The sequence below is a fragment of the Nycticebus coucang genome, chromosome 9 (genome assembly GCF_027406575.1).
Source record: "Nycticebus coucang isolate mNycCou1 chromosome 9, mNycCou1.pri, whole genome shotgun sequence".
NCBI lineage: Eukaryota > Metazoa > Chordata > Mammalia > Primates > Lorisidae > Nycticebus > Nycticebus coucang.
The window spans coordinates 13,194,453-13,222,063 of NC_069788.1; the positions used below are offsets into that span (position 1 = coordinate 13,194,453).

A 27,611-nucleotide genomic window follows, 5' to 3' on the forward strand; every position below is an offset into this window, starting at 1 on the left:
TTATGATCAAATTAGGGTAATTGGGGTATCTATCATCTCAAGAATTTGTCATTTTTGTTAAGAACATTCCAGTGTCACTTTTTAATTATTTTGAAATATACAATAAATTATTGTTGACTATAGTCATCCTGTTAGTCTACTAAACCCTTCTGTCTGTGTTTTTGTACCCATTAACCATCCCCTCTTTACCTCTTCTTCCCCACTCAATAACCATCATTCCACTCTCATCTCCAGAAGTTCCATTTTCTTCCTAACCCCACATACGGAGTGAAACACGCGATATTTGTCTCTCTGTCTCCGGCTTATTTCACTTAACATAACGTCCTCCAGTTCCATCCACGTTGTCACAAGTGATAGGATTTCGCCCTTTCTAATGGGTAAGTAATATTCCATCACGTATATGTATATTTTCTTTATCTATTCGTCCACTGTGGAAACTTTATTAGTCCATTTACCTACCTCTTCTCACACATTGTTACTCAAAGTCTTAGTCTCTTGAAAAGAAACATTTGCAGGAAGATAGTTTGCGTGGAAGATGAGGTTATAAGGAGTGCTTAATAATACTCATAACAGCCGATGAGAAAATATAATTTATAAAATTACACATCACAGATGTTTGAAATTACAGAAATATATCCTATAGCTGAAAGAAAGTAGTACAAATGTTCACAGTGGTAGCTGGTGGCTGGTAAGCAGAAGGTCCTCTTAGAGATTAGGGTACAGATCCTGGACTCAGCAGAACAGCCTCGACTTCTGCTCACCACACTCTAATTTTGTGTCCTTGGCCAGATTGCCCTCTAGCCCTAAGGTTTAATTTTCCTTTCTGTGTTATAATGTACAGAGGTGCCAAAAATGTATATGCATTTTAAGAAGTAAAAAAACTGTATTAAAATTATAATACTGAATAGATTCTGATGACAAAAGATGAATACAAGTCATGTTTGAGCAACTTTTTTTTTTTTTAAGACAGAGTCTCACTTTGTCACCCTCAGTAGAAAGCTGTGGTGTCACAGCTCACAGCAACCTCAAACTCTTGAGCTCAAGAGATCCTCCTCCCTCAGCTTCCCAAGTAGCTGGGATTACAGGCACCCACCACAATGCCCAGCTATTTTTTTCAGAGATGGGACCTTGCTCTTGCTCAGGCTGGTCTCCAAACTCCTGAGCTCAAGTGATCCACCCACCTAGGCCTACCAGAGTGTTAGGATTACAAGTGTGAGGCATCGCGCCTTCAGCAACTGTTATAATTGCAGAAGTCACATCTGATTTCAGCATTGCATTTTTAATACAGGGTTTTCCTTTCTTAAAATGTGAGTACATTTCTGGCACCCTCTGCTTATAGGAGTAAGACAGGTTAGACACAGATTAGATATACAGATACACATAGATACAGGTTAGGGTAGACAGAAGGGTAGTAAGGTGAGGTGGGATGGTAGACCCAACCTCCAAGGGCCAGTGTAAGAAGTAAATGAAGCCTTTTTTGTCTCAGTAAATATTATCATTACTCACCTAGTTGCTCAACCTTGATTTTTGCTCTAGCTATATCTTTCCCTCATCCTCTCATCCATCACAGCTCCCATCAGCTCTCCCACCAAAACGTGGCCTTCTTTCTCTTTTCTTCTGCCTCTACCACTAACATCGAAGCTACCGTCATCTCCTGCCTGAGTTACAGAAATAACCTCTCATGGTTCCACTCCTCACCTCATATAATCCAGCATCCACCCTGCAGCCAAGTGACCTTTTATAGCAGGAATTGCATCACGTTACTCCCTGCTTGAACCCTCCAAAGGCTCCCCATTGCCCTGAGACTAAACGTGGGACTGATTGCGACTGCCTACAAGCTCCGGCCGCCCTGCTTGTGTCTGCCCTTCCTCTCTCCTCCTCTAATCCTCGTCCCCAGCTCCTGTCGCTGACCTCCAGCACACAGGCTGCCCTTCTGTCTGGTCTTCAAATAGATCAAGTCATTCCTGCCTCCAGATCTTGGTGCCTCCTTTTCCAAGATCTTCCTCCCGGTCTCTGCGTCACTCTCCCCTTCTCATCATTCAGGTTCCGTTCCACATCCTGCCTTCTCAGGCTGCACTAACCCCTTTTCCTTACTAGACGCCACACCGTCGCTCTTTGATCCTTAGTGCTCTGTGATTTTTTCAAATGACTTCTTACTGTGTAGGATCTCTCATTGATTTAATTGCTTATGGCCTATTTGCTTCATTGGAATCTACGATCCAGCCAGCAGAACCACTGTCTGTCTTGTTTACCAACTGCCCTCAGGCCTGGGGGAATGTGCGCTGTCTAGCACAGTATCACCTTCCCTGGCATTCTTCAACACCAAGATCATAAGTTACCTTGATAATGGGGGAAAAATAAGCTACTCTTTCTTTATCTAGAAAATGTGATTCTTAAAAAAAATCCACCTGTGCTAATTCCAAGTACTTGGAAAGTTTCTTTCTCTATTGTCCTTTTGTGACATTTTTGGATTTCAAAAGGAGACCTAGTTTATAAAATACCAGGCCAGAGTGAGGTAGGCCTGGATTCTGGGGAGAATGGTGTTCACATAACATGGAAGGCCAGCTGGCTGGGGCAGACAGAGCTTAGGGCAGGTGTCCAGAGGGGTGAAGTCACAGAGAACATTGTCAGCAAACAGGAACTGGCTCCGGGCTGGGGACTATAGAAAATGAAAAGAGACTCACAGTGACAATGCTGGTAAAAAGCTTCATAAATGATGACAGGGCTGTTCAAACTTAACAAAGGGAACAGGGCACCTGACCTTGCAGAGCCATAGGTCAGAGTCAAGTGCAAGCACGCCTTCCCCTGCTGTGAGGTGAGCAGGTTAGTTGCTCCAACAACAAGATATGAAATGACTGAGCCCTTTTTTCAAGAGAAAATCTGGGTCTCTCTGGTCTTAGGTGCCCCACATTTTGATCTTTGCTGTCTATTCTTTGAGTAATACCCAACTTCTCAGGTTATTTGGGGTCTGCCCTTACTCAGTCCTTGATGCCTTAGACCGCTTTCTGATTTCCCTTTATCAGTGTCCCTTTGCCTGGATTCTGCCTCCCTTTCACCTGAGCTCAGGGCCAGGGGCAGAAAGTAAGCTGGAGCTTGCCATAAGGCCAGTCTCAACACAGGTGGCCAAGGAAACAGATACTCCTGGCTCGAGGCTCTGTAAGAGAGTAAGGAGAGCAGAGAATTTGCGGGAGCTCTCTAGATAAGTGAAATAAGTCCTAAGCCTGAGTGATCTGCAAAAGTCCATGGCAGTCTTAGGAGAACAGAGAAAGCTAGTCAGTCCTCCATTGGGAGACACTAAGCCTCCCTCCCAGACATCTTCCAAGGCCGTACACAGCTGGTCATCCGGTGCAGACAGCGCTGGGTCCCAGGGGCACACAGCATGGTCAAGAACCTCCAGTCATAATTAACTTACAGCAATGAAGTAGGCTCAAAATTAAAATAAAAAGATTTTGAATGTTAAAACTATAAGGTAAAAAGTGCCTCACTGCTGATGCTGAGTGGATAAACTGCTTTAAAATTGGTGTTGAATTGGTTTGGGGTTCATAATGGGACTTGATTATTTCCACATGGTACTTAGCAGGCACATAAAATCTCACTAATATGAAAGAAATGTATTTTAAATGCTGGGTTGATGGAGGAAAGAATACTTTATGGCAACTGAAGCATATTATCTCGGAATACTTAAATAAGGTATAATAACTTAATTATATAATAAAGTAGAATAACTTAAAGTAATCATATGATATTCATATTTATCAAGTTGACCACGATAGAAAATATTTTTGGCTTGTAAGAAATTTATTTTAGACTTTTACATAAACTTGAATTATATTTGAAAACTTCTGACAAAACGTTTACCAGAGATTTCCGAGACCCGTTGATCTATACATCATTTGCTATCTGGATTAGTCTCTAACATCTGGACCCTGGGCCTTCTGCTTCTGTGCTGTGGCCTGCCCATCATTCTCTGTTCTGTTTGGACTTTGCTGACATAAACAAGAAACCCTTATTCAGAGAGTACAGTTTAATTGCTAATGCTGTAGCTTCTGGGTTCAAATTCTGACAAGGTTCCTGATTACCTGTATAACACTGAGCAAATTATTTAACCTTTTTGTAATTCTGTTTTCTCCTCTTTAAAATACAATGCTACCTATTTCAAAGATTGGGAAACAAACAAAAGGAGTATAAAGACCTCTTCAACAGGGTCATCCAACTAAAAAAAAAAAAATCAACTTTATCTAGGATTTGCATTGATGTACAATATCACAACATGCCCAGGCCTCCTTCCATACCACTAGATCCTGGTAATTTGTACCAACTTCCCCTGTCCCTACAATCAGCTCTGCTGAATACAGTACCTGACACAGAGAAAATACTGATAAATGTCAGCCAACATTAGCTGTGCATCTGAACTCCTTAACATCAAACTCATTTCAGCAAACCACCCCTGGAGTCCTAAGACACAGGGGAATTGCATTTGGGCCAGGCCCTCCTATACAGGTGTGCAACAGCAATCAGACTTTACCAGATGTACTGTCTGAAACATGTGCCCTACTGCTTGGACCACACAGTTACAGGCCTTAGAATTAAAAATAGCTCTACTTATTGAATGCTACCATATGGCAGGCTAGATTTGCCATTTATAACATGATCTGGGTGTGTCTTTGTTTTTAATCTTTGCATTGCTGTGGTGAAACAAAAATGTTAAGTAATACGTGGTGTTGAAATATTTAAGGACAGATAATTCCATTGCTCAAGTTCTTCCTTCAACCAATGATATTTTTTAGTTCTTTGTATCAGGCTTTGGTGGGAACATGGTGATTTACTTAATTCTAATCCTACTCAGTATTTTTGTGAGAGAATGGTGGCTTTATTAAAAAAAAAAAAAGCTAGTATATCAAGTGTGACAGCTGAGGTATATTATCTCAGAAAGAACTCAATTTTTTAGTTTTTACTTTTTATTGAAGTGTGATATACATACCACGAAGTGCACACATAACAACTATAGAGCTGGCTGTATTTTCACAGACTAAACATACCTCTGTAACCATCAGCCAGATAAGGAAACCAAACATTTGTCAACATTCCAGAAACCTCCTTTGTACTTCCTTTCTACCACTAACTCCTCTACAAGGGTAACCACTGTGCCAACCTCTGACCCCCTTAGTATGTTTCAGCTGTATTTATGCTCTACATGCAGAGGGTGATAGAGCATAGAACTTTTGCATCCGATTCCTTTCATTCAACGTTCTGTCTGTGAGCACCAGCTCTATTTCCAGGGATAGTTGTGGATGCCTCGTGATCATCACAATAGAGAATTCCATTCTTGAATATACTGTGATTTACTTTTGAATTCTGCTCCTGGTGGGCAGTTTGAAGATACTATGAATAGCTCACATCTTTCGGTGAGCGTCCCCCTAGGGGTTAACTGCCAACCACAGGGTACATGCATCTTCTGCGTCGGCAGCTACTGTCATACAGTTTTCCAAAGTGGTTATACCAACACCAACTTACAGCCCATGGTCAGCAAATGAGCAGTTCCATTCCACTGCATCCTGAGCAATAGTGGTTATTTTCCACTTTTTGAAAAAAATGTAGCCATCTCACAAGAATGTATCCGTTCATCCTTGACTTCCTTGTAAGTGAAAGTCCCTAAAGCTGTCCTTTCCTCCTTGGCACACAGTCTGCAAATTACAGCACACCCTTTGGTGACGACACAGACCATATGCTCCAACTACAGCAGGCCACCGGGAGGACAATCTCAGCACAGGGACACAGCTTAAAAAGTACAAATCTCATCCCCCCAAAAAGCCTAGAAAAGCCACATGGGTCTTTACTTAAAGTCTCTTGAGGAGAAGGTGGTGGGAGGGCGAGACACACAGGGTTTCCTGGACACTCTCGCCTGCTGCAGCTCTCCCCAACACACGACTGTCACCTCAGGTGCCCGTCTCCCTCCTCAGGCTTCCCTTCCCTCTTCTCCTCTCTCTTTCAAGCTGGGGCTTCTCTCCTCCTTCTATCTACATTCCTTTCTTTTATCCTTTGTGTACAACTGTTTCCCACCCTGGACAGCATTCCTTGCCTCCACATGATGGTCTGGCCAAAACAATGGTTCTTCCCCCCTAGAGGTAGAAGTGAGAACAAACCCTGACCCTCACACCGGAGGGCTCCTGCTAGCTCTTGGGCAGTGGGAGATTTGGAGATCTTGTGTGTGTGCCGCACTGTGTGTGTCCATCTGTCTGCTCTTCAGAGCCGGCAGCAAGTGCCCCGTAACCCCTTCCTGTGGGTATCTTGGCCAGGCAGAGAACAAAACCACCTAGGGCCAAGTGACTTTTTCACTCTTTTATGAAATCCTAAATCCTCAAAGGAGATTTTTCTGGGAGTCCTGGAACAGGACAGACCACAGAGCCTTTGGGGATTAATGATGCCAAGAGAGGAGATTCCCTTTTCTTGCTGCAGGAAGAGTCAAGGAATCTGAGGGCTCTGCAGGTGGCAGTAACTTGTGCTGTGCCCTGTGGCAGTGCCAGAAGGTGGCTAGTCACAGCTAGTCTATCTATGGAGACTGCAGCCGCTGAAAAGTGTCCACTCTGTGCAGAGGTAGCGCAGGGTGCATTCGGCGTGATGAACAGATGGTGCCTTCATCCAGGGGAAGATGCATCAGCTCACGCCAGGGCACAAGGCCTCATGTGCACAGTGCATGATGGCTCTAAAGCCCCTCACGCCAACAAGGTGTACTAGTGTGCACAGTGTCCCTGAGAAAATGTAGTAAGACCTCCGAGGGAAGCAGCAGGTGCCTCTGCAGTGTACCTAGGAATTCGAGATGCTAGATGTTGGCCACCTCAGCAAAAAGCCCCATACCCCCTCTTTTATGGTGCAGAGAACCCTGAAACTCTAAAAAAGCCCAAATCCTTCTTTTGAGACACAATCTCAGTCTGTCACCCTCAGTAGAGTGCTGTAGCGTCACAGCTCACAGCAACCTCAAACTCTTGGCTCAAATGATTCTCTTGCCTCAGCCCCCCCAAACAGCTGGGACTATAAGTGTCCGCCACAACACTTGGCTATTTTTTTGGTTATAATTGTCCTTGTTGTTTGGCAGGCCAGGGCTGGGTTTGAAACTGCCAGCTCCTTTGTATGTGGCTGGCGCCCTGGCCGCTGAGCTACAGGCACTGAGCCAGAACCCCAGATCTTAGAATTCAACTATGGTATGTATCTGGGACCACAATGACCCAACAGCTAGAGACCTTTTTCTTGATCCCACACCATGTGACTTCCTAAATATGGATATAATCCTGGGAGAATCAGCAAACCCAAAACTGACTGAAATTGGGTTTCCCGGCCACCTGGTAAGGTGGGAGTCAGAGTTTGTTTAATTTTATCACAAATTAGTAAGAACCCGGAAATATTTCGCACAGCTGAGTTTATTTACTACATCTTTCATACTTGAGTTAGAGTTCCTTTTGAGAAGTAAACCATTTCTTGATCAGTTAAATTAACAATTATTAAAATTGAAAATGCATTTTATAAAACTCATCTTGAAAAATGACAATGGAAATCACTGCCGTTTAGAACTATGTTAGTAGATTTCAATTCAGTCCGTGTGAACATTAGAAGATGATCTTAACTGTGAACGTGATCCTGTACAATTGTATTGACATGTTACCTAACCGAAGGTTATAATGCTCATCATATAAAACATGAGGAAGTTGAGATTAGGAGGGGTAAAATTCTAACATATCCAGGTATGGAGTTAAGCAGATTACTTGTCACAATGTTCTCTTTCTTGCCTTGCTGTTTAGATTGCGTTTTTAAAACCTGAATAACAGAAATGTCTAAAGTGTTACTGCTATCATGTTTACAGATACTCTGAACTATTCCCAAGTGTCTGCAACTGAAATATTTACTTTTTTTTTTTGCAATTTTTGGCCAGGGCTGGGTTTGAACCCACCACCTCAGGATATGAGACCGGCGCCTTACTCCTTCACACACTGTGGTCATTTGGATACTTAAGAGTCATATCTTGATGTGCTTGCATTGTACAAAGAATGATTTAATAAGCTCAAAACTAATTTTCAGTTGTTTATTGTAAGTAGGTTAGGAATTGAGAAAATGATTGGAGATGATGGGCAAAAGGGGAAAGAGACAGGAAAGAAGTAGATCAGAGAAACCCAAAATCTGTTGCAAAGTGGGCCAGCCTGAAGCCTGGCATTTTCAAGCAGACTTTCTTGCTGGATATTCACCCTCCCCCAGCACGACGTGGCCCGGAGGTCACTGAGGGACAAGGCTCCCTGCAGGCAGGTGCCCTCTCAGGGAGAGTGGGTGTGTTTGGGCAGTTGATGATGCAGGGCCGGAGACAAGGCAGGTGCCTAAACCTTGTTAAGAGAGAAAAAAATCTCTCAGGTAGATAGGGAGGAAAATGTCTTCTTTCTTCTGACATTTTGGTATTGGCAGAAGCTCCAGCTCATCTGCCCATAAGGCTTCCCGGGGGCTTAATCACCACTCCTGTGATTTGGGTATGTGGTCTGAGTGGGGTCTGCTTTGACATCCTGCTCCTAGACTGTGTTCCCTGTCCCATGCTCCATTTGTGTTAAGATCATTAATAACTTAGAATAATACTAAGAGGTAAATCGGTCTGTAGTTAAAGAAATAGTTTGGTTAGAAAATGCAAGCCCAGGCTCAGCACCTGTGGCTCAAGCGGCTAAGGTACCAGCTACATACACCTGAGCTGGTGGGTTCCAATTCAGCCCGGCCTGCCAAACAACAATGACAGCTGCAACCAAAAAATAGCCAGGCATTGTGGCGGACTCCTGTAGTCCCAGCTACTTGGGAGGTGGAGGCAGGAGAATCCCTTGAGTCCAGGAGTTGGAGGTTGCTCTGAGCTGTGATGCCATGGCAGTCTACCCAGGGTGACAGTTTGAGGCTCTATCTGAAAAAAAAAAGGAAAGAAAGGGAAGGGCAGGGCAGGGCAGGGCAGGGCAGGGCAGGGAAGGGAAGGGAAGGGAAGGGAAGGGAAGGGAAGGGAAGGGAAGGAAGGAAGGAAGGAAGGAAGGAAGGAAGGAAGGAAGGAAGGAAGGAAGGAAGGAAAAGAAAGAGAAAGAAAGAAAAGAAAATGCAAGCCCATCAAGAACCATGATGTAAAGGTTTAATCTTCCAGCATTAGACTGACGATTAAAACAGTGATGTGTGTAATAAAAACAGAGCTAGCCTGGAGCTAGGGGCTTATCATGGGCCCTCATGCTCGGAGGTGGAAAGTCCCCCAGCTAGCTTTAAAACTTTCTTCTTGTGTCTTTTATCTTTATTTTCCCCTCATCCTTTTGTCCCTCCAGTAATTGGGAAAGAACTCATGGTATAGTTTGTGGCTGATCCCCAACATGTTTTAATGGCACTGAAGAGTGGTGATTGACTATTCCATCACATGATTCTGAGACAGCCAAATTAATAATGAATGAAATTGAAAATTCACTTTTTAAAGCATTAAGAACAAATATCTCAGTGAGTAACATCCAGAAACAACAAAAAATATTAATGTCACTGTCATTAACCTAGAAGAAGGATGATTTTTCCCACAACTTTTCCTTCTGAATAAAAGTCTAAATGGTAAAACAAATGTTTCTTAAAAACATCAGATACCTTTTTTTCTTATAAAAATTTTCATGGAAAGGACTAGAAGAATTATTTCAACTTACTATAATGAATAAAATCATAATAGGTAGGTGTGAAAAGCATCTAATTCCTCAATTATGCTAATTTGGGGATGCCTTTTCTCTGAAGAGTTCTAAGTACTTAAAATGGGCTATCTTTAAAAATTCTGTTTTCTGACATGGTAAAAGACATATGACTATTCCCAATGCATAAACAAGAAAACCAGAGCACAAAATTTTAATAGATTCCTCAGGACCAGAGCTGAGCATTAAATTATTCATACACATATACACTTCAATGCCTCCATGTTTTTCTTTTATCATAGAATTTTTTTTTCTTTTTTCTTTGTACTTCAAAATGCTTTTTATATTCTAAGATTAAACTGAAATATCACCCCCTCCACCAAACTCTCCCTGACCTTTAGGCAGACTGTGCTTGATCAGTCACCAATTCCATTAGCTTTAATTATTGAATCTCACCCCTTTGGATTTTGAAGAGTTTTCTTAAACTATATCCAAATACCAGCCAAAACTAGAAAGAAAATACAACAGAATTGTTTGCTACGTTGTGTTTGGGAATTGCATACATGCATAACTTTTCTATTTCTCTATATTTTCCAAATTTTCTATAAAGGTCCTAAAATTTATAACTGGAAAGAGAAAAACACCCCCCCCCCCCAAAAAAAAAAGAACAAGAAATAAAGAAGGACATATTAAGTGCTATGAGGTATCAATTTAATTTACATCTAGGAAAAACCATTGTTAAAAGACCAGTACAATAGAAGAGACTTCCAAGGAGAGAAAAATGACTTTGGACAGAGGAGGAACAAAAACCTCCAAATAAAAATTTCACTTCCAGGCGGCGCCTGTGGCTCAAGGAGTAGGGCGCCGGTCCCATATGCCAGAGGTGGTAGGGTCAAACCTAGCCCCGGCCAAAAACCACACACACACACAAAAAAAATTTCACTTCCTTCACATATTGTATCTAGATGCTACTCTGTTCCCTAAGCAGCTACAGAGAGTTGCAAAGACCTTGTCACAAAGTCCCTGGGAATACCTGTGTTTGTTTTAAGAAAGGGTAAGATAATAACTTAAATAAATAGATGGCTACTGAGAAAACTAAAATGGAAGGAATGACTGAGAGCCTTCTAGGGAGAAGTAAGACTCAGTGAAGAGTCAATCTCAAGGGCTGGAGCCCAGCTAAATCTTCCTGCTTTCAAAAGTGAAGTTGAATTTAAGGGAGGGTAACAACGCCTGTTGTGAGTACTGGTTAGGGGAAAGGCCAAACTGCTAAACAAAGAGAGCCCCAGATGAAGTCAGTCTCTCTCACTCATAAGCAAGCTGAAGTGAGTGGCTGGTACAGTACTGCTCGGTGTAGTCATGTAGGCACCCAGCTTCTGTCCATAGTTTCTTCACCCTGGAATTAGGAAACTGTAGGTCCAGGGACCAAATCTGGCCTGTTTTGTACATAATATTTTATTGGAATGCAGCCATGCCCATTTGTTTATGCACCATCTTTGGTTGCTTTCTCAGCTCAAGGCAGAGATTTGAATGGTCCCAAAGTTGAAAACATTTACTATTGGATCTTTCCAGAAAGTTTGCACAACCCTGCTCTTAAGTATTGACTTTGTTGAGCAACAGGAGTTGGGTTGGGGCCATATTTAAGTTCCAGCTTGTGAAAAGAAATGAGCATACAGCCAATATGACGAGGCCCGCGCCTGGGAACTGCACTTACTGCTTCCCTCTCATCCCACTGCAGTGACACAGTCACAAGTCTCCATGTGGCTGGAAGGAGGCTGAGAAATGAGTCTCTGGCTGAGCAACCCTGACTCCAGATACAACTTCATCACAGAAACAAAAGGAGAGTGAATTTTGGAGGACAGTCAACAGCTTCCACCACATGGTGTGTTTACTTTGTCCATCTGCTTCAACTAACACTAAAAGTAGCATAAAACCACGTAAGTGTCATGCCATAAGCAAATGGTCACATTTTGTCCACCCCAGAAATGCACATCTGCTACAACCAAGACAATGTACTTCATAGTTTTGCCTACCAGATGGAGCACTGACATATAACTTGGTGCAAGAAAGGGGCAGATATAACAGCTACACTGGGTGGTAAGCCAGCACAAGGAAAGATTGGGTTTTACTGGAACATGCACCATCATAGCAAGCTAGTCAAGAAGGCACGTGGCTCTTCTCCAAGCGCATCACAGGGTTAAAGAGTGGCCTAGTAAGTGTGGCTTGATAAATGCAGATGGGGGCTAATGCTTTCCAGAAGTATTGTCCAAAATTTTATTTCACAAAAACATTCCTCAACACACAAAGAAGGTTTGAAGCCCATTTATAAAGTAGTGACCACATAGAAAAAATGCCTGCAAATATAAGCCTGCAACAAGCTTCCATTTGAAAGGGGGAAAAATGTATACAGAAAGATCTAATGAGTAGTCAGAATTTCCGTAGGGAACTTTACAGTCCATTTGCTCTACTACCACAGAAGATTAGAAGTAGAAAAAGCATCTAAGCTGTCTTTCTGTTAGAATGATCCCTGGCAGCTGGTTTTACTACCTTCTTTGATTCAATTTTAAACATGTAGACTCTAGAGCAGTGGTTCTCAGCTTTCCTAATGCCGCAATGTATTTTCATTGTTAAAAAGGGGTCGTGACCCACAGGTTGAGAACCGCTGATCTAGAGCAATGTGCTCTGCCCATCCTCCTCCTAGAGGCAATTCAAAGTCCTGTGGGAGATGCCCCAACACCCAGGATGGAGAAAGTAACAGAGCAAGGAATGAAGAATAGAGATTGTGTTCTTCACTCTTTCTCTTCTCAACCACATGAACCGGCACGATTCATTTCACGAATTCACTGAAATTGGGCACTTTCCCTGCAAGATTCCAGGCCATTCTGTAGGAGAAACAAAGAAGTCAGAGACTGAGCACCAGCCTTCTAAGAATTTAATCTAATACAGGACTAACCACAAGGAAAAGGGAAAATGCTTAGGTAAATGGAATTGTGTCTGTTGTGAATGATGGTGGATGAGGGGCGTGCAAACTGGTCTGGAAGGTGGGTAAGAGGAGAGAAGGTGGAGGCAGGAACGGAGACACTCGAGGAGTGACAGCTAGAACATGTGTCCTTCACAGGGCACAGCAGGCAGTTAGTTAGGAAAGATAGCATGGAACCAGACCTGGAAACTAATGAATCTGATGTTTATTTGGTAAGCAAAGTGACTGAAGATTTCTGAGAAGGGAAGTGATTGAATCAAGGAAAGTCCCTTAGAAGGATTATTCCCATGGCAAATGGATTGGGGGTAGAGAGTTTAGTTAGAAACTTGTCAGAAAGCTGAGATAACAAGGCACATGTGGAAGAGATGATTATCATTAGGGAACAAATACGGGAATATTTTTCCTGCATTGGACATGACCCAGTTGCATTTATTTTAGAGATGCCACAATAAAAAAAAAAATGATGAAGCAGTAAGTAAAACACTTAAGGTGACAGAAAAAATACTTGAAATTGATGTGACAGAAAAATAACTGATTAGAAAGCGTGACTGCTTAATTGGATGTTCATGAGGCTTTTTAACCTTTTTTTAAGCTATGAAAAGTGGTGAAACCAACTCTGGAAAGGATGCAGGAGCAAGCTCCTCTTACTGAGAGTATAGAGGGAACTGCTGCCCTCTCTAGGTTTTTCACACTTATTCCAAGCTAGATGGATCTTCTGGGCTCTATATTTTTTATTTTTTATTTTGAGTGGGAAGATAGTGTGCTTCTGATTCTTTTTTTTTTTTTTTTTTTTAATCAAAACCCACCACAATGCCCGGCTATTTTGGTTGGAGTTGTCATTGTTGTTTAGCGGGCGTGGGCCAGGCTTGAACCTGCCAGCTCCAGTGTATGTGGCTGGCACCCTACTCACTGAACTATGGGCACTGAGCTGCAGGTGGACTGTTTTGAGAATACAGTTAATTAAGACCCTGGAAGATGTCCAAGAAGCAGCTGTTACTCCTCAAAATTGTGTATAAAACCCCAACTTCACTTTCCATGGAGCCCTCGGTCACCAGGATGGGGCCCGGCTTGCTGTGCAAGTTGTTAATAAACTTCTTTTTTCTTGCTTAAAACTTTACTTGTTCTTTTCGATTATACCAGCAACTACCATGCCACTCTAACAAATAGTCTTTTAAAATTTGTCCTACAATCTTTAATGGTTTTCAGTGTACAGATCCAGCATATATATTGTTAAATTTATCCCTAAGTACTTCAGACAAACTGTCTTAAGAAATAACTATTGCAGAAAGTAATCTTACTGATTATTTGTCAGTTTTACTAGTTTAATTCCTAAAATAACAATTCCTTCAAATTCATAGTAGTGGATGAGAGATTAAAACTGGGGAGGAGAGCTTCCTAACTGGAAACATTTCCAATTAGAAGAGAATTTCCCACCATACTAGAAAAATAGTGTATCTCTAGTTGAAATCTCACTCAACCCCAACCTGAAAGTGTGTCAATACAAACACATATAAGGGAGTCTGTGTAAGTGAACAAGTCTCCCTGGTGTCAACTATGAAGCTACTTACCAAAATTAGGTTTTTTAAACTGAAAGCAGCTGTTTCATGGATTATTTAATCTACTAGTCTATATACACTTACTACTTAAAAATTATCTGATTTATCATACTAATGAGCATTATGAAAATATTTTTCTAAGGCTGGACATTTCTTTCAGCGTAATTCCCATACATGCACTTTAGTTTGAATCAGCTATAGCATTTGTGCAATTACAGTGTACTTGTAGGAGTCCTAAAGATTAAGAGTAGAGAAAAATGTTTTATCAGCAAAGTTTTTCCTAGATGGACAAAATTCTCTTGAAAACACCTTTGGGAAATCTAACTAACTGATCTTTTTGCTTTCCACACAAAAATATTGATGATAAAGAGGAAACTAACTTTCTGAACCATTAAATATCATATTAGTTCTCTCACCAAATCCCCAAATGGGTATTTTATAGATTTTCCTTAATTTGAAAAATAGATTACTCAATATTCCTGAAATAATTGTATTATAAATGCAAGAATAACATGTTAACTTACATAATGTTTCTTTTATTTATAGTCTCAATATTTTCTCATACCAATCAAATTAGATAAAGATTAGATGTTACCTAATCAGGAAATAAACTCTAAACAAGAGTCAAAGAGCACTCTAAAATATTATCTAGATACCTGGCTCTATGTTTCTTTTTTTTTCTTCCCTTTCTTCTCTCTTTCCTCTTGTCTTTTGGTCTGAGGCTTTAAGGGAACACTCAGAAACCACAAATATTTAAGACATGTTAACAACAATAATAATTGCTAATTATTATTAGCTAATATTGCTAATTACAATTATGATAATTGTATTTCTATACCCTTTGGGCCTCTGCAAGGTGTTATTAGTCCCACTTTACAATGAAACTGAGTTTATAGAGTATTAGTTACAAGCTCACATAGCCAAATCAAGAAACTATGATTGAGATTACAGAGCCAAATCCCTCTTTATCATACAGATGCCTCCCACATTGCCCATAGCCCTACAGAAGCTTGGAGTCTAAATGATGGAACTTCAAGGCTGAAGGCTGTTGGCTCCACCATGGGCACCATTAGGCTTAAGCCCAAATAGTCAGATGAGACCAACTGAACTTTAGCAGGTATCAATTGAGGGAGCGGCCCAGCCAAGCCACTTCACAGTTGCCAGTAGAGAGCATCTACACAGATCTTTTCACCTGTTCTCTGCTGCCACAAATATTCAATGTAACCTCCTCCATGCACCATAGAAACCATCTTGGGCAAGAAAAGATGGAGGGAAGAGGTATATAAAATCTACCTAATTTGTAATTTACTGAAAGAAATAGAGTCATTCAAAAGAGGCATTATACCTTCTCTGATTCAAATTTTGACTTTTCTTGGTATTTTTTTTTTTAGAGTCTCATTCTGTGGCCCTGGGTAGAGTTCAGTGGCATTATCATAGCTCACAAAACCCTCAAACTCTGAGGCTTAAGCAATCTTCTTGCCTCAGCTTCCTGCGTAGCTGAGACTACAGGTGCCTGCCACAGTGCCCCACCAGCTTTTCTATTTTCAGTAGAGATAGGATCTTGCTCTTGCTCAGGCTGGTCTTGAACTCCTGAGCTCAAGCAGTCCATCTACCTTGGCCTCCCAGAGTGCTAATATTACGCACATGAGCCACTGCTCCCAGCCCCTGCTTCAAATTTTGAATAATCTAGATCAGGCATCCTCAAACTTTGTAAACAGGGGGCCAATTCACTGTCCCTCAGACCGTTGGAGGGCAGGACTATAGTTTAAAAAAAAACTATGAACAAATTCCTATGCACACTGCACATATCTTATTTTGAAGTAAAAAACAAAACGGGAACAAATAAAATTCACACTGCTTCATGTGGCCCGCGGGCCGCAGTTTGAGGATGCCTGGTCTAGATGTTTAAACCAAAAGGAGAAATATAAGCATAAAATGATAGAAGTAGCTCCTTTTGGCAAGTCTAAAATGTCCCCCAACAATCAGTGGGGCAAGGATAGAGGTCATGAAAAAGACCCGATAAACTATATATCTTTATATATCAGAGTTTAGTACAAATGATTTTGTGATCCCACGATTGTTTTATAACTTGAGTTTATTACTATAAGCTAAAGAAGGACAAACAAAATGAGAAAACACCCTTTTCAAGTTAAGCTCAAGTGTTTTGTAAGTTTTTATTAAAACACTCATGCTGAGGAAGGTTAAAGGAATTTGAATGATCATTTATTTCCATCCTGTAACTTCTCTAGGGTTCCCATTTAAGGAAACCTTAAGTAAATCAGTGAGTTTTTAGTTTCAATTTTGTTGTCAACATGCAGGGGGAAAAAAAACAAACCGAAATCAATGAAGTAGTATAATTTGAAAATTAAATATTAAGGGATAAAACCTATACCTTAAAATATAGCCTTTGCAATCAATCAGAATTTCTGTCTAAATTGTAAAAACAGAGGGAAAAATTTAACTTTGCCATCAACTTCCCTGGGAATTGTCTTTATTCTCCCAAGTGCTCCAAATGGTTTTCTTACAGAGAGACTTTTGTTTCATTTCACACTTGTTTATTTCCGCGCCTGTAATGCTCAGCTAGGCACTGAAACAGGTACTTTGCTGGTCTACTGAATAGGATTTTAAAATTATTTCATTTTATTTAAAATTTCAAGCCATCCAGGAAAAGTGAGACCATGTGCTTCCTTTTTCCTTTTTTTAACCATGCAAATCAAAGCTGCTGTTAAATGTTGATGCGACTTGTTGCTAACTGACCCTGGAAACCAGGAAGAAACTATGATCTGGGTTTGTAAAATACAAAACACAAAATACTTATGAAATGCTTCAATATAAACTCTGTACGGTCATACAATTTATTCTGAAGGCTGCTTTTCTTGAGGAAGACAACTTATTTCAAAAATGGATCATAAATATTTGCCTATTCACTTACATGTCTTGTTTCAAGATATTACTGTTGAACGTTTTTTATAATTCAATGACTGTAGTAAGTATTTATTATGGGCCCTGTGTTAGGCACCTAGGATACAAAGATACACCATGGCATTTTGCGAAGGCTGGATTCTCCCTGGCAGCAGAAGGAAGAGTTAGGAGTCTTGTGCAATCAAGGTATGGAGGTAGTGCAGGTGATAATGAAGTTCTGGGGATTGGAGACAAATTCAAGGAGTAACAGCAACAGAATTTGTTATCAGATTGGATATAAAGTCAGGAATAGCTGCCTAGTGTTCAGTTTGGGGATACAGCAATGCCATTCGATAAAGATCACAAATGTCAGAATTAGAGCAGTACAGCAGGCCCCATGTTGTCCCCGGGTAGAGTCTGTAAGATCCACCATGGGTAGGAGGGCACACTGTCAGGGATGATCACACTCAAAGACCATTTTCAGAGTCCCCGTGGTTTGTCTCCCAAACAGAAATGTTTGAACTATTGTAGTGCCTAGTACCCGTGAGCACTTGGTGGCAAATACACTAAATAGCGAGAAAACCTCCTTCGGGAAGACTCCGGTTCTAGATGGGTACAACACAGGTCAGCCACTGTCCAGCTGAAACTCCCAAGTCAATTCTAATTATTAAAGGGTGTCCACTGAGTTAGAAGGGACCACACACAGTAAACCCACTGTGTAGAGAGCCACCCCGTGGCTGGAATTCCACCTCAAATCTTTGAGTTTTTAAAATTTTATTTATTTTTATTAAGTCATAAATACATAGACCATGTATCTTCCCAACACATTCTATGAAGCAAATGTCACTCTGATCCCCAAACCAGGAAAAGACCCAACAAGAAAAGAAAATTATAGACGAATATCTTTAATGAACATAGATGCAAAAATATTCAGTAAGATCTTAGCAAACAGAATCCAGCAACATACCAAACGAATTATACACCATGACCAAGTGGGTTTTATCCCAGGGTCTCTAGGTTGGTTCAACATACCTAAATCTATAAACACAATACATCACATAAACAAACTAAAAGACAAAGACCATATGATTCTCTCAATAAATGCACAAAAAGCTTTTGACAATATCCAGCATCCTTTCATGATCAGAACACTTAAGAAAATAGGTATAGAAGGGACTTTTCTTAAACTGATAGAGGCCATCTACAGCAAACCCACAGCCAATATCATATTGAATGGAGTAAAATTGAAAACATTTCCTGGTTCCAGATCAGGAACCAGGCAAGGTTGCCCATTGTCTCCACTGTTTTTTAACATTTTAATGGAAATCTTACCCATCGTAATCAGGCAAGAGAAGGTGATCAAGGGTATACAAATAGGGTCAGAGGAGATCAAACTTTCACTCTTCACAGATGATATGATTTTATACCTGGAAAACCCCAGGGACTCAACCACAAACTCTTAGAAGTGATCAAGGAATACAGTAGCGTCTCCAGATACAAAATCAATACTCACAGATCAGTAGCTTTTATGTACCAATAACAGTCAAGCTGAAAAAACAGTCAAGGACTCTATTCCCTTTATAGTTGTTCCAAGATGAAATATTTGAGAATTTACCTAACAAAGGACATGAAAGATCTCTATAAAGAGAATTATGAAACTCTGAGAAAAGAAATAGCTGAAGATGTTAACAAATGGAAAAACATACCATACTCATGGCTGGGAAGAATCAACATTGTTAAAACGTCCATATTATCCAAAGCAATTTACAAATTTAATGCAATCCCTATCAAAGCACCACCATCATACTTTAAAGATCTGGAAAAAATGGTACTTTGTTTTATATGGAACCAGAAAAAAACTCGAATAGCCAAGACATTACTCAGAAATAAAAACAAATCAGAAGGAATCACACTACCAGACTTCAAACTATACTATAAATCTATAGTGATCAAAAAAGCATGGTACTGGCACAAAAATAGAGAGGTAGATGTATGGAACAGAATTGAGAACCAAGAGATGAACCCAGACACTTATCATCATTTGATCTTTGATAAGCCTATCTAAAATATAAATTGGGGGAAAGATTCCTATTTAACATATGGTGCTGGGAGAACTGGCTGGCAACTTGTAGAAGACTGAAACTGGACCCACATCTTTCATCATTAACAAAAATTGACTCTCACTGGATAAAAGATTTAAACTTAAGACATGAAACTATAAAGATTCTTGGAAAAGAAACACTTGAAGAAATTGGCTTGGGAGAATACTTTATGAGGAAAACTCCCTGGGCAATTGAAGCAACACCACCTCAAATCTTTGAATCTGCAGCTTTTGGTGGGAGGAAAGTCACATCACCGCTCCAGGCCTCAGTGTCACTCTATAAAGTTAGGAGGCACACTCACTGCCAAGTAAAAAGTCTGTAATTTCACATCCCATTTCCGAACGTTGAAACAGACAAATTGGGAGGGAACTGGTTGAAATGAATGCTAGATTTTTGTTTCTCGAAGGAAATGAAAATGTTCAATTTCTTTCCAAACAGATGAGAATTTATTTCACATCTTGTGTATAGTACCTTAATGGCATTCTCGGGGGTTACAGGGCTGAAGGAGATGATGACTCAAGACATCTAGTGACCCCGTTTTAATGTCCCAGTATGAAGGTGCCTTCCACTTAGAATTTTGAAAGATGAATATTTATTTAGCACAATATTATTTATCCTGTTAGTTCTGACTATAAGACACAATGGCAATTAGGTCACCATGTTTACAGAACTAATTACAGACACATTTTTAAACAGTGTTAACTTTCAAGCGGCTTCCCAATAAGAGATGCAGTAAACAGCTATTTGGAGGGTCAGAAATTAAAATTCCCTGCTTTTGATAAGAATCAAACTTATAGTGTAATAAAACAATTCTGATAGAAAGGCTTCGCCTCAGCCTCATCCTCCAGCTCTTTTCTTGGCAGAGTAGGAACCTTTTCAAATATTAAGGAAGTAATAAAGGGTTGTTTGGTAGATTCATTACATACACAATGTGGGAAATTTTCTCTCTTGTCAATATCAGTATATGTAATATAAAATCATCATTTCTATAGTTAGTGGCTTCTTAGTAAAAACTACATTAAAATTACAACTTACAATATTTGTTTTGATCTATAAACCTGGTCAAAATAGATTAGATTGTATTGGTTTCCACTGAGATAAATACCACACAATACCTGTTGCGACTAAACATCTCCTTATTTTTTTCTAGGATACTGGCCAGTTGCTTGAGTGTCTGCAATGTGTTCCTGCCATTTCACCTACACACTCTCTAATCCTTCCAAGAAACTCATGAAATAGGTATTATTACCAATGACAGACCAGAGACCCTGAGAATCTGCACGACTTGCCCGAGGCCACACAGCCAATTATAATTGATCATGATGCTATTTGTACCCAAGTCCATATGGCTTCAAAACCAGCTCTTTCCCCAATAAATAAAATATCTCTTTGCCCTACTTTTTCCCTCTTTAGGGCTTTTTTCTTTGAACTTCTCTTCCCCACAACAGTTAAATCATCCATTTAAAGATGTCAAACAATCTCCACATTGAAAGGTGAGTTGTCAGATTTTATTTGGTTCACCTCGTCGACCACTTCTCTGTTTATTCCTTCTTCTAACCTCTTCCTTTTCCAAAGCTGAGAGTAAATAAAACTAGCTATTCCAATCTCAGCAAAAACATCTTATACATCATTTGAGAGGAAAATATTTGTATATTGGTTGGCAGTGATTAGTATGCCATAAAGTTATAAGAATAGAAGAATGCTAACAATTGTAGCAAAATTAACAAATCCGGTCTCCCTGAGTAAAGTGAACTCCGTACTGACTCTCTAATCTGCCTTTTTAGTATGCTATTTTAATCTTTAATCTTCCAATTAATCCTACATATTCATGGAGGTAATCCCTACATGTTTCCTGTATTAGTCGGACAATTCGCTGTCATCATCACCAAAGCCTACAGTCACCCAGAAGAAGCCAAAAGGGCCTATCATCACTTTTATCCAGACTGGGATTTCCTTCCATCTCTGAAACTCCAGCTTGCCTGCTTTGCATCCATTTGGGACTGGAAGTAAGAAAAACGTTATAATAATCTTTTCACCGAAATCTCTTCCATAGTAGAACTTAACATTCTTGCAGAAATGCAGGCTCAGTCCTGTACTTTTCACTATCCTCCATTTTCTCAGAATTTACATTGCTTTCAGACATTCAATCTGTGGGGAAAAGAACATCCTTCTATTTTCCATTACCAGAATGTGTCCTTCTTCCCTTAGGACAATAACTGCTGTTCACATTCCTCCAAAAGTCTGCAGTTAAAACCGTGATCACCGAGTAAGCTGTTATCTTCTATCCGTTTCTCATTTATACACAATGTGACTTCACTCTCTTACTACAATTGATCCTGACCTCTTTCATCCCTTTTTCCTGACTATATTGAATGCAGCCAAGGCCAAATATACTTTTCCTCATTTTTGCCCACATTGTCCTGTGAGTCTTAGTGTGATCTCCCCACTGGTATCTCCCCAGTGAATTTTTCTTAATAAAAAAATTTGATACTTCTTAAAAAATATTAACCTGCTTAGGTTAAAAAAAACATAATCTCCATTAGCTATTCATATTCATTCAGCTATATGAAATATACCTTTAAAACGGCATTTCAGAGAAATAAAAAAGTGAGAACGCTACACATCCAGGTATTTACACATGTGATCCGCTCTGTAAAATCTAACAATAAAAATATCTTCATAGATAAATAGGATTGCATCCTTCACAATAAAATATTTGCTTTTTAGGATAAAAGGAAAGAACGGCAAGTTCATATGCTAGTCATAAATAAATACATATTTAATCAGAGGAAAACAGCAAGTCACTTTTTCTAGCTCTTTAAAAATATTTTAATGGAGAAAAATCACCATAATGTACTCTTGCACAATGCTAAAATGTTGCCTAATTTGAAGTGGCTTTTATTAGTTTTACAGGATGTATATTCAGCAATAGTTATGAATATTAAAAAATAATCACTTTAAAGGAACTCTTAACTCTATTACATTAGAAACAATGTTAAAATACAGCAGTAAGCAACAGAAACTATTGCTCCTTTACATTTTGGCAAAACACTGCCATAAAGTTACAGAATTATAAAATAAGCATTTTATAGTACCATACAGATCCAGAAACTGGTTACAACTTCTACCACATACACATGGTATTGGTACTAACAAACATGCGTGGCATTCTGCAATTCGTACTGCGGTTGAATACAGAACACGGAGAATGCCCACGGGCCACCAGAGGGTCAGAGCTTATGTGATAAGTAAAGCACCCATCTTTGTAACAATCATACCCATTTTCTGGAACTATTTAAAATACAAAGGGCACAATAGCTTTCAAATTGCAATAGTGACTAGACCCAGTCTTCCATCTATCTTTTTAGGGAAAACTAACAAAAGCAGATCTCTTATTTGGGAACCAAATAAAAGCCCCCTTTTACAAAGGTGGGCAGAGAACGGGTATCAAAGGACCTAAGATTTCGCTCTCATTTCTCTCAAATGTAATGCCACACATTTGGTATGTGTCAGCCCCTGACAGTGTGGGAGACAGCATCCTTCTCTTATCTGTAACCAGTCCCTCCATTCAACTTCTTGTAGTAAAGCCACAACCTGTGGCTACACACGGGCAAAAAGAGTTGAACTTGGTGTCTTGGTCACTCGATTACTTCCATCAGGTTCCTGGAAGGCTTCAATGTGGAGTAGGTAGAATTCATGGTTCGAATGAGAGTATTGTTGAGATCTGTTTCCAAGCCAATACCTGATCTCCTTGGCGCAAATATAGAGCTGAGTTTTAAAGCACATCCTCACCACTCAGCTGTTCAAGATCATCTTTCACCTGCTTCCAATAATTCTGGCACCTGCATAAACTTGTCATTGATCACGTCATTATTTTGTGGTGAGTTCCTTAGTACTGTTTCTAATCTTTTCTTTCATTTGTGTTTTCACTTTCTTCACATGAAACTAAATCTGTTAGCACTGAAAAAAGTTCATCTGACCCATGAGTGCAGCACTTAAACATTTCTTAGGGCCAAAGCTTATATACCTAATATCCCCAGTTAATGTAAACTGTCATACAAACTCCTTTGTAATTAAAAAAATGAAAATATGATAAGTAAACTTCATAGCTTAAGTATTTTTCCATAAGGTTCTCTCGGGAAAAAAGACAACTCCTAGCATAACAAGTGGGCATTATTGCCTTTTCTCTGAATCATTTTCTAACAAGAATATATATATATAGCTATGAATGAACAACCTAAAACATTTTTTGGCAAAAACAAATTGTTTTGCCCCTTTTTGGGAACAAAGGGAGAAATTAGTATTCCAATATGTTTCCCAAGAACGGTATAAAGATACAACTATTATTTCCATAGCAAGTGCCCAATTGTTCACAGTTACCTAAACAACTACAAAATGGTGGCAAATAAATTATAGCAGATATTTTATGAGAATTGGTACTCATCAAAATCGTGTATGGAGTCCACAGTGGCCAACATTCCCCAGAAGTCAGAGGTCACAGGGCCCAACAACCTCATCAACCACAGGAGTTTCTAAGGACCCATGACGCCAGTGCAGGGATGGAGGCCTGCTCCACTTCTCCAAGGCACCCACGCTGATTCTTACTCACCTCTCCTTCCCTGAACTCTACATCTAGCCAGAGTTTGGACCATAACACAGAACACTTAGTTGTATTCTCCACATGAAAGTTTTAATTCAAGAAAACAAACACATTAAGAGGTTATTTCCCACAGTTAACTAGAACAGTAAATGTCACAACAGAAAAAAGATGACAAAGAACACTTTCTCTAATCTAGGAAAAAAGCAGGAACAGTGCTTTTTTTTTTTTTTTTTTTGTAGAGACAGAGTCTCACTTTATGGCCCTCGGTAGAGTGCCGTGGTCTCACACAGCTCACAGCAACCTCCAACTCCTGGGCTTAAGCGATTCTCTTGCCTCAGCCTCCCGAGTAGCTGGGACTACAGGCGCCTGCCACAACGCCCGGCTAGGAACAGTGCTTTTTAAATGTTTCTAATAAGATACGGCACAAAAGATTTTAAAAATTAATTTCAGATTCCTCTAACCTTCTACTGGAATTTAACTTTTAATAATTTCTCTAATATAAGTCCATTTTCTGCAGAAGCAGAAGTAAAACACAGACAAATATTCCATGTGGTAACTAAGCAATGTTTAAAATGAAAATTATAGCATGCAGAGAAACTAAGAAAAGGTACGAATAGACGTAACAAACAACATAGTTCATCTTCCTTACTCTTAACCCTTCTTGGCAAATATAAAACGTGGTTGAATACTGAACACACTTCTTTATGAATTGATGCTATTGTCCCAAACAGCAAATTTCTCCAAAATGATAAAGCACCAAAGTAAATTACATTAAAAGAAGTGACATTCACAGTTTAGAAAGTTCCTTATGACAAGATTTTACACTGGATTAAAAATGTAAACTTCTGAATGAAAACCATTTGCATTCATTAAGGCACATCTGGACACCTCCAGGCATTCATATTTATAACTATATTACTTTTAGTTTCAGTAATAAGGGATTTCTAAAAACACAGTCTGTCCCTGAACACAGTCTGCTGGGTGGGTTGGACAACCAGAACGTGGGAGAAGCAGGCAAGTACTCACTGTCACCCTAGAGATGGCCCAGACAAATCTGTTCCTGTAATAAACAGTGCAGAATTCAGAGCTGAAAGCAACCAATAGATGCTTGTATAGTCCTCGTTTTCTAGCCCTTACGTTGACTCAGGCCACCTATCTCTACAACTGCACCTACATTTGAAATGACTCCAGCATGTCTAACAGCAGCCTACCTATATTTAACACATATACCCAGAAAGAGAAAAGTGAAATTTTGTAAGTGAGAAACTAAATAGAAATCTTCAAAAATATTCCTACAACAAGGGATCTCCTCTCAATCCCAAATAGACATTGGAGACCTACACATGCAATTATAGCCAAGCAAGGTCAAGAATATCCTTCTTTTCTTAGGTTAGAAAATAAAGCTTTTTTAAGAGCCTCTATTACATTTAAAAAAAAAAAATCTTGATTTAGTTACTCAGCAGATTAATAAACTTATAAACAAATATTCTCTCTTAGTTAACCCACTTTTGAACAGTCGATGTTGAAGTTTATTTACTAAAATGATTTTTCAAAGACTAACTCACGTGTAACACTATATTATTTTTCCTTTTTTCATCACATCATACTCTCACTTGTATTAAAATCTAAAAGCTAGAAGCAGGGTAGGTAATTTTTAAAAACAAAATATGAAACATAATGACTATGGTAAGCATTATGGCATTTTCATATGCATATATTTTCAATACTTTGCAAAAAGTCTTAGAGCTTCCCTAGTAACTCCTGAGTCATATATTTTATTTTTTCCTTGAAGATGGAAACAAGCAGTCTCTAAACCTAAATTCAAAATAAAACAAATAAAACTATACAACATAATTTTTGAACCGACAACTAGACTTGATTTAGAGAAAGCAAAATAAATTCTCACTGGTATCACGATTCTTTTGAATTTCTTATGAGATTGAGCATGAAAATGTATCATGGCACAATTTTTAATGTTATAAACTTTTTCTCTACTCTACAGAAATATATCTTATAATTATATATCACCGTACAGGATTCCAAAATATTTTCACATATATTATCTCCTTTGATATAGGAAAGCACAAAATATTAGAAATGCACTAGACTAATCAAGTGATATAACATCTATCTGCCATTAAATGCAAGTTAGTATTTTACCAATAGCCAATATTTATTATCCTTGCACTCCACGGTACAACAATAAGCACTATATATTTGCAAAGAGTCAATAATCTTTCTAGCTATTTGGTCATGCTTTACTGCATTTTTTAGAACAGCTTCTTGGTAAATTTGTGCAAGCATATGGTAGTTTGTAAAAATATAAAACACTGGAGTCAAAGTCATGGAATTTTTTCATATATAAGACACACATAAATACATATCTATAGATCTTATTTAAAAAACTATTAAATGTACAAATTATTCTTGATAGAAAAAAATTCTGGACACTCGATTTTTATCTTCAAAAAGGAATGACACCTCTGACTTGTCCTCCACTGATTCTTTCTTATTTAAAGATTAAATTTAGGAACATATTGTTAACATGTGACTATACATTTTAAAACACCATTGTGGAAAAAGGCCACTATTTAATATGAAAGCCAGGCAGCTTTCCCCTGGAGACTAAATATTCTCAAATTAAATAGTATACACTAATCAAAGCCGCTACTTAAGAATAATAAGGAAAGGAAAACAAAAAAAGAAAGTAGTGACTAATTCTCACATAAGTTGGATTTAATTTTGACCAAAGTACATTATTTGAACAATAATTTTTGATTCAACCTGTTAATATGTTGTTTAGGATATTGCATCCTCATTTATAAGTGAAATATGTTTGTAATTTCCCTTTATAATAATATATTTTTTCCAATTTTAATATCAGGTACATCCAGATGAAGTATAATGAATTTGAATATTTCTTCTTTTTCTATTGTCTATAAGATTTGGCATGATCTGTTTTTTGAAATTATCTTCTATTTTTACTTATAAATATTAGTTGCCTATTTAAAAAAAAGAATGCAATTGAAATAAAGACAAAAGAAGGTCTGGAAATAATAATGAATAAAAAGAGTTGTTGAAAAAAATAAAACTCTTAATTAAATCTTCATACATATGTACATATTATAGGTAGATTTTACTATGTGTAACAACTATATAACTCAATAAACTGTCCTCAAAAAAAATCATATTCTAAAAGTTAAATTGTTAAATGAAATGTTTTTACTTTTAAGGACTCTAATATTATAATTTCTAAGTACTTCAGATAATCATTTATTTTAGTATCTGGTAACTGTTTATTAGTATTTTAATTTCTGGTCACAAATGTTTAATATTTCATATTTAGAAAGTGGCCTGGTCTGAACACTTTATTATGAATGGCAAATTGGTAAGATGGTTTGAATTAAACTAACTGCATTCCTACAATTCCGTCTAATTTGACAATCTATTTTCCTCCACCCTGTAAAACTGTTCATTGAGCTCTATGGGAACACTGCTAGACCAAGCACCGCGTAAGAGGGGCCCTGTGTTTCTTACATGTAAAGTAGAAATTGAAATGCAAAATCAGATTAATTTCCTAAAATCTTAACACTCACTTCATGAAACAGTACAAAGCAAAAATTGGCACATTATGGGAACTAAAAATGAGAGAATGTTCCATACAATACTTATTGAAATATGTACAACATGAGTGCCACTAAGATTCATATAAAAGTTACGTTGCGCCGCTGAGACGATTCATGTAAACTTCAGAGCAGTAAAATCATATTTCTAAAGGCATACCATCGGCGTGGTAATCTTCTAGGACTCTGCCGC

General features: G+C 38.8%; 1 long non-coding RNA gene across 2 annotated transcripts; it reads left to right on the forward strand.

Annotated features, from left to right (window-relative positions):
* The first annotated feature begins 282 nt into the window (after positions 1-282).
* Positions 283-27,369, forward strand: LOC128593355 (uncharacterized). Of its 2 annotated transcripts, none has more exons than XR_008382335.1 (3): positions 283-377; positions 11,395-11,593; positions 20,346-27,369. It is a non-coding gene; the product is annotated as an uncharacterized LOC128593355 (long non-coding RNA). The 2 variants fall into 2 exon arrangements; XR_008382336.1 differs by having other exon boundaries at positions 11,395-11,538.
* Positions 27,370-27,611: the final 242 nt, after the last annotated feature.